Source organism: Coturnix japonica, chromosome 8 (genome assembly GCF_054131305.1).
Source record: "Coturnix japonica strain WE chromosome 8, WE-NBRP24, whole genome shotgun sequence".
NCBI lineage: Eukaryota > Metazoa > Chordata > Aves > Galliformes > Phasianidae > Coturnix > Coturnix japonica.
Window position 1 is genome coordinate 10286029 of NC_140670.1, and position 8999 is coordinate 10295027.

An 8999-nucleotide genomic window follows, 5' to 3' on the forward strand; every position below is an offset into this window, starting at 1 on the left:
TAATGCAGTTTAGGACAGCACCTAATCTTAGCAGAGGCTGTGATTCAGTATTATTACCTCTTATTGGCTAAAACTTCAGGCTTTCACTGAGACAGGTCATCCTAGTCCTTTCCCTAGAGGCTTACTTTGTCTCAAACACTGGCAGAGTAAACTGTCACACAGGGAGTCAGTTCCCCAGGCTGACTGAAAAAATACTTCTTTACTCTGTGGTACAGTTCTTTACTTTGACCATTTGCTGAACTGATTTAGCTGATAAGTCACATGGTCATTTGTTTCAGTGTGTCGGAAGTGGCAGCACCATGTGGCTAAAGGAAAGCAGGGATGGGGCAGAAAATGTAGGCACAGGCATTACCAGGATACGCCATACTATAGCTACATGATACTAGGTTTAATATATATCATGGTCTGATACACAGTAATTGATCACACATGGCCTTTTATCCCTCTAATGTAAATCAAAGAGATCAGTCAAAACTGTCAGGAAAGCTACTATTTGTTAGTCAACCTCTTCAAAACAATTCAGAACCCAGGCAGATATCCAAAGATGAAATTTCTGTCTGGTTTAGCAAAATCATAAAGAATAGGAGAAAGGAATCTTTTAAAGAGCACGCAAGGATGATCAAGAGAAGAGCACTTGCAGTGATCAGAGGTATGGAATGGATTTTGTAGGAGGAACAAGTTAGAATGGACTCTTCAGGCTGGAAAAGAGACAGCAAAGCAGGGGTTTGAGAGATGCTTGTAAAACATAAGCAACGAAGTGCATCCAATGAGGTTGATTACAATGAGGGTCAGAACAAAAACAAGGTAGGAGATACGTGAATCTCTCTGCAACATATTTGTGAATACTAATAGTTAACATAAATTAGATGATGGACTAAACAGATTAGAGCCAACTCAGTGAACCAGACAGAGCAGAATACAGTCAGTCTAAAGAGCTGAACAGATCTAACAGCTTGTGACTGTGGAAAACAGGAGGTCTTACCATTCCTTCCTCTCTACCCCATTCCTCCTTTTTTTCTTTTAAGGCTATACTCCCCCTCTGCATATTCTGATGCTTATATGACTGGACAGTCACATTAACCTCTCAAGGCCATGATAAATATTTTTTTCAAGGGTTGGTTTTCTGCTAGATTAATAAGTTGAATCAGCTGTTCATGCAATCAGTTAAGTAGGTCTTGGTGTGTTGGTGGGACCACCCAGCAGATAATAGTAAAAGAATGGGAAAGATCTTCCCTTTATGGCTCTAGAAAAGCTATTAGACTTATACATCTCAATCACGTATAGTGCTCTTGAACAAATAATGCATATGACTGCTATGTTGTCCTATAATTCTTATACTATTTCCTCTGCTACCTGAACATTCTGTTATTGCAGAAAATCACTGCTGGGTTTTTTTTTGGTTTTTTTTTTAAGTCTTAGTTGCACTAATTTTTTTTTTTCCTACTTAAAATAATTATTTTTAACAGGGAAATCCTGAAAACAGATTTTTTATTTGGAATTCAGACCAAAAACTATTAAAAAACCCAAATTTAAAAACTGAACAGGCTACAATGCTGAGAAACAGTTCAGAATTTCACCCTGAAATGAAATTATTTCCCTGAAGGTATCTATACCCTTTTTTATTTTTTCAGTGTATTATATTTGCAATATTCCTCATAATAGTACCTAAAATGGTAAACACTGTAATTTCCAATTCAAATATGCTTGTAACCAACCAACTTGCTAATAACTGTAACAGTGTATTTTATTTGGATTCTGTTGCAAGCACTGAGTTCCAACCTTCAGCAACGCTGACTGTATGTAGCAGACAACATGGGGGCAGGTTCTTAACAGTTGTAGGGCATTATACCTTTCCTAAACTAGTTATTGAAGATTAATTATCAATATGTGAAAAGACAACCTGCTTTTTCCAATTTTCTTATATTTTTATTTTCTCCTAAAATGTGGGGATTTTCTTGCTGACAAACAAGAAAAAGCAAATAAAAACAACAGAGAAAAACAAGGGCCGGAAGATGAAATAGAGGGAGAGATAGAGGCAGAAATTGGCAGTACTAGGTAAAAAAGATGGAAAGTAAGGCAAGGATTCAAGTGAGCTGAGCAATGTGAATTTACAGTGTCTGGGATGTAGAGTCTACAGTATCAGGAATATTCTTATTTTTTCCTTTCAGACTTGTAATCTGAAGAAGAGAATGCAATCCACCTTGAAAATAAATTGTAGTTATAAATCTGGTACCTCACCAATTAGGAAGGATCTCAAAATTCTTTGTCTTCAAAACATAATTAAAGCTGCAATTACTGTTGCTTGCCCAAAACAAAACAGTGTATAGTCTGTACCATATAGTCTAGTGACTGGAATAAAAATATATGAAGTAACAACAAACAGGGTGATGACGCATGATAGCATAAACTTTTTCTATTTTTATTTTTACTATTTTTCACTTCAGGAGGAGACGTTTTCTTGTGCAAATAGGCATAAAATTTCTACCAATTGCCCTGCTTCTCATCGATTTCTACTTGGCACAGTTTGCCAGATGCTGTTTGGTCTGAGTGTTGCCTTGACCTCCACCAGTGACGCTGGCCCCTTTTTGCTTTGTTGCCCAGTATTTTCCCAGCAGGGAGGTCCCACCCCTCTAATAGTTCAGTTGCAACTTTTGCTGAAGGCTTATAGGTTACCCATATGTTGTACTGGAGGGGCCAGCATGACAGGAATTAACTCAGAAGTGGCGTCCAGCATTGTCGCAGGAGCTTGCCCAGGGGAGATTACAAATGTCCCAAAACTAATTAAATATTTTGTCTCCTGCTGGTAAACAAAAGCGAATGAGGGCAAAAAAATGAAATGCCTGATTTAACATGTATCTTTAAGTAGCTTGACAAGAGCAAGCCTGAAGTTAGCGATGCATGATTTGAAAGCCCCTAATGGGTCAAAGCTGTTAAATAAATGAGACTTTTGTCTATTATTCTTCACTTCATATACTCGCAAAATGTACTTACAGTTGGTTTTCTGAGTATTTCATAACAGCATTTATGGAATAAGAGCTACACAGTCCAGGCTTTTAGAAATACCCATAACTTTCAGTTTTGCACTGAAAAGAATACAAAATAAATTCAACCACTCAAAGACATACATCCATACAAGTAGGAAGTGATTATATTTACAGTGATGTTTCACAGGCTTGGAGCGTCAAATGCTGCTTCATAAACATGAGGTATAGTAATCCTTATTTAATAACAAGTTTAAGAACATACATTGTTTTTAATTAGTAGCCAAGTAACTTTTTCAATGAATCAGAGCTATTTTAAAAATCAGTTAAACTATTCCAATAATGGTTCAAATATTTTTTATACTTATCACTTTGAAGATAGCGTGTTCAATTCAGTAAATCATCAGTTTTAGATAATGTATAAGGATACACTTTAAAATACACTACTGCAGACTGAACTTCTTTTACTAACCCATAATAATAGCAGTTATCAACTAAATATTCCATGAATATGTTTCAGCATGTTAAGTACGGTCTTTCTAAAAGCCTGGTAGTCAAGATGTTAATTCTAAATAGAATTCCCACATACTAAGTTTCCATACATGCTTAACCACAGGTTAATGTAATCCTACTGCAGTTAATGAGACTAAACAAATAAGCAAAACTAAAAATAGCAGTAAGTTTTGGTCACTGTCAATTCATAATGCTGTTAGTGTGAATCAGGCTGGGACTGATCTAATGAAAGAATAGTATTCACCTTTTCTGGGAGGGCACATGTTAAAATCTTTCTGTTTTCCATAAATGTATTTTTACTTGCTTTAAGCTTTTTTTTTAATGATAAAAAGAAAGTTATCTTTATTTTCTGAAAGAAGGCAAGAATCACAAACATGAACGAAAGAAAAGGAAACACAAAAACAAATTGATGTACACGAATATATGTGTATTTTTTTACACATACAAACGTATCTGTTTCATTTTTTAGTGGTACTTTACCATTACATTTTGACTTTATAATTAAACTATTATGTAAATTAAGTAATACACACTCAATTAAAAAAAGAAAAAAACAAAGGTTTCCACTGTTAACTGTAAGGCTTGATGTTGTAATTAATGCTTTCCAACTTAACAAGGAACTTTTGTAGCTCTATTTTTTGTATCCTGCTATAGGCAGATGAGCGCACACGCATTCACGCATAGAACACATCTGCTCTTTTGTCCAAATGGACAGCAGGACGCCACAGAGGTTTTTCCATCAAAAAGAAATGCAGTCCTGAAAGATTAAGATGTTGTAGTCAGGCACATGGTAACGTGTGATGTTTCAGATTTTCAGATTTCAGATCTCCCCAGTGTCATGTTTCCAAAGTCTAATGAATTAGATGTGACGGATATACTTAAAAGCCAGCACTGAAGACAGTTGTGAATAGAGGAACAATGTGGTAACTGGTCAGATATAACGCTGGATGGATTGAGAATGCACAAAGGACAGTGTTTCCCACTAGGTACAAGTGAATACAAACTGATACAGAAAAAGGAGTGAATATTTAGTATCAAAAAGCTTGTTATTTGTTTACTGTTCTCCTGTGGAGCTAGCTGGTTTTTTCATTCTTTACTATTTTAGAGATACCAAGAATCTCAAATAACAGCATTATATCAGATTATACCAGCAGTTTCTCCTGAATGATCCAAATTCCAATTTCAGGAAGTTTCCGCAGCTTTAATTAATATCACAGTGGAAATTTCAAATAAAAGAAAGATTTTTACAACAACATATGCAGCCAATTCTGTTAAAAATGTGTGCTTTGAAATGTATGAATAATCATTTTTGTTTAATTGCATATATCATCACTTATTTGTGGACTTCAATTCCTAGCACAAAAAATGCAGTAAAGCAGCCACATTTCTGCTGCAGCTGGTCTTCTTCATATACCATTGAGAATCACAAAGGTATGTGTCACTTTGTTTCTCCTTATAGCTCACGAAATGTTTGAAGATGGTAATAAAATGCAAACATGGTAGATGCAAAGATGGTAGAAAATGCGAACATTTCCTACACAGTTTTCCAAGTAGATTCTTCATAAGCTTACATTTTCGTTGTAAATTTAGATGTCTTTCTACTACACCTAAATCACAATGTACTGGCTTCAATACAATGATTACTTTGTGAAATATTACCTCATGTGAAATGCACGGAGGCTGTCACTTATACAGCAGTGTTTTATCTATGCATGAATGAAATGCAGAAGAAACTCAAAATTACATAACAATCCAAGACAACAAACCAACAAACCGCACACAGATTAAGTTTCCCTCCCTACTCTGTCTGTCTTCTTCTTTAGGGAAAGAAAAAGCCTTCTTTAAGCCATTAAATGCAAATTAGCCATTCAGAGAATTAAAAAAGCTGTAAAATTTGAAACGTTTGATGAAAAAGAAATAGATTTTTCTGATATCACTGAAGCCAAACAGACCACTATATTTATTATTCACTGTCTTCCTCTGAGTTTCGCACAAAATGGGTATGTGGAAGACTGCACAGGGAACACAAGCAAGTATCCTTTTTTATGCAAAGTATTTTTTGTTTTCCAGGGAGAACGTAATGAATTCTACAAAGAAAAATGGATGAAACAATTAGACTGGGCTCAGTAAATTGCACAAGGCTTCTAGTAAGTGTACACTAGGTAACACACGTGAGAAAGTCTGTCTCAGTTAAGCAAAGACTGGCATAATCAGTTTTAGGCTTCAATAAGAGAAGTGAGACCCCTGAAAAGAAAGGAAAAGGGAAAATGAACTGACAGAATCTAGGACCTCTCTTTTCATTGGCTGTCAGGGTATGAATTCACAATGTACTATTTTAGTGATCAATGCTTGATTTTGTTTTCTCAGTTTCATAATCCTGGGGCATAAAGCAATTTAACACATACTCCTGGTTATCAGGGAAGTACACTTCCCAGTAATTCTTCCTGGACCTGTCTGATTTCACTGTCTTTCAGTCAGTGCTGGTGCTCGAGGAGACAACTTATCCTTCATCCTAAAATATCCTTTGTTAAGAACTTCTAAAAACATAAAAAAGTACCAATTAGTTGGTACTCTGACTGGGACTAATGCAGAGGTGTCTTCTAGTACCCTGGGATATGGTGTGCTCTACTTTGGAAAGAATCAATCAGTCAGAGATTGATGAAGGGGTGCTGAGGTCAGGTTTGCAAACACAGTGCCATCTGCAGAGTCTCCTGGGTTGGTACCTGCAGCAGAGTAATTTGCAGGAGCAGGTGTTTCCTTTTAATCTTTTTTTTTCTTTTTCTTTTTTTTTCTGCTGAAATTGTAACTTTATTGAGAAAATGCCTGTAGCTGGGTATTAATAGCAGACTTCATCTATTGATGCTATTAACTGCCAAGGTTGCTGCAACTTGCAGTTACTACTTAAAAACATGGGTAAGAACAGAGACTGTGATATTAAATGCCTGCATCAATCAAACGTGTTTTCAAGAAGTTACTGATTTTTGTTCAGAAAGGAGACATAGTAATTATCAGAATCATCATCTATTTCAGTTTATAGCCATAAATACTTATGAAGAAAGAAAACTTTCTGAAACAGAATAAAAATTCAAGAATTTCAAGTGGAATTCCCCACCTGAATTGAGCTTGGCTGGATGTGCACTCAAGTAACACGCTTTTGGTTTGGATCCAAAATGTGTAAGCAATAGGGCAGTAGAGAACACACCTGGATTAAATTCATGTTTCTGGATTTCTCGTACCTCAGTTTGATCCAGCTCTGCTGTATTCTGCTCAGCCAATATTCCCAAAACATCCAAACTGTCAGAGCATCATTAACTTCAGCTAGCAACAGACAAGTTCCTTCTTCAGCTCAGTTACTGAAACATTTGAAATTGTGCTGTGCTTGCTTAATGTATTTTATCCATACGATAGTTTTTAACAGGAGAAAAATAATGTATGGGAAAGTGGTTCCTTGGTTTGAGAGAATCACCAAAAAAACAAACAAACAAACAAAATCAAAGAACATTCAGAAAGTGCATAAAACTTATTCGTATATGACTGAGGACACTGCAACCAGGTAACATTCTCTCCCATCAATGAATAAGGGAAAAACACAACTAGCAAATTTAATTTCTCTATACAGAAACCAGTGAATTTAGAAACATTTAGAATTCAAAGTTGTAGTGCTCTGCTTCAGATGCTAAGTCTAAACATCATAGGCTACAACTGACCTCAGGTCAATTTTTCTCCCACATTCCTACTGTTGAGGATGATGATATCTCATGTTACTTTATTTCCACATTCTTTTGAAGCTTTACAAATAGAATGTGCAGCAACTTTTTGGAAATGAAGATGGAAAATAAAGGAAAATTAAGAAGAAATAAGGAAAGAAGGTAATTAAAGAAAGGGCAGTGACTCAGCAAGCAAAGTAAATTCTTTGTTCTGCCCTCTTGTTTAAGTTTGGTAATGATTTTAAGACAGATCTACCCCTCTGCAAACACAAATTAAGTTCCTGAAGACAGAATCAAACTGCTTAATTTGGGTATTTCTCAGGTTTTAATTAAACTAATTAAATTTTCATTTAATACATCATCGCCATTGATTTTCTTCTATTTTCCATTCCTTCTCCTGGGAAGGTTCCCTCTATTTCTGGTATGTTTCCCTGTCACTCTAATGAGACAAAGAAATCTTTCATTTCCCAGAAATAACCATCTCATCTATTGCTAGTTTCCCTTCCTATCCCTTGTGAACACATGGCTCCTGTCTACAGCCTCTTGTTGTGCACACGTTTGTGAAATGTTCTATTACAACTTTTGGCAAAATGTTCCAATTTCAGAAAAAACTTTTTAATATATGCAGTCTATTTTCACCTAAATAACACAGAAGAAATGCAAAGGATTTTCATGAATCCTTAAAGAAGAACTGTTAAAAGGCTTACTACATATAAAACTGGCTTTCTGTTTTTCTTTCTTCCCTTTTATCCACACATTCATTTCTATAGCAGTAGAGTTATTGGTTTCTGTTGTTCAATGGATTATTTTCTTATTTTGCTCCCTTCCTCTAAGTCATGCACATTTTCCTACCTCCTACATGAGCTGGACCTCTGAAGCACACAACAATGAAGTAAAATGAGCAAATGCACACTTAAATTTTCATGTCTTGACTTCTGGATCCAGCCAGGTCTTTATTCAAAACATGGAATGCCTTGTAATGATTCCGTGTCAGAAAGTTGCATAGTAAACACTTGAGTTTTACACTGATAATTTTAAGAATACCATATAGTTGGTCCAAAAAAAAAAAAAAATGTTTTTTAAGTTGTATTTAATGAATATGAAAGGCCTAACAACTTGCTAAAAGAAGGAAGTTCACAATGATGGCATCTCCGTGAAATTCTTGCCCTATTGAGTCACAACGATCTACAGATGGTGCTGCTTAACCTGAAGATGACTTTTCTTCACAGAAACCCATCTGTAAGTAATGTCTCTTTTCTGCTCTTTCCATGCTGAATTTGGCCCTTAGAAATGAACTGAGCTTAAACACTGTGTTCCTCTTTTTGACGTAAAACCCGTGTATCTTTGAGTTTCAGTACTCATATCAAGTGCAGTGTATATTACATTTGGCACCATGGTAAGTCAGCAACTTTCAAGTAGCATCCAGGATCTCGTTCAAAGTTAAGTTTAATTAACGATATACTACAAGCAAAACTACTTTACTCAAAAGCTTTGAATGACTGTGTGAAACAAGACCACACAAATTCTAACTAACTTTGTTTGAAGTTCACACAACCTATTTTTTCCATTAGGAAAATCAGACAAAATTTGCTCCAACAACCAATTTCATTTACCGTTGACTGAAAATGTGCAATGTGCTAAAATAAGTCGTAGTGAGTAATTAGGATCACCAGGTCAACTGTACAATATTTCATTACAATAAAGTTGCTACTTAGAAAATCAATGCTCTTTTTCTTGCCACGCTCAGCAGCCTTGCTTGCTTTGCATATGGCTGCATGTTTAATTAGCGATCCTTCTG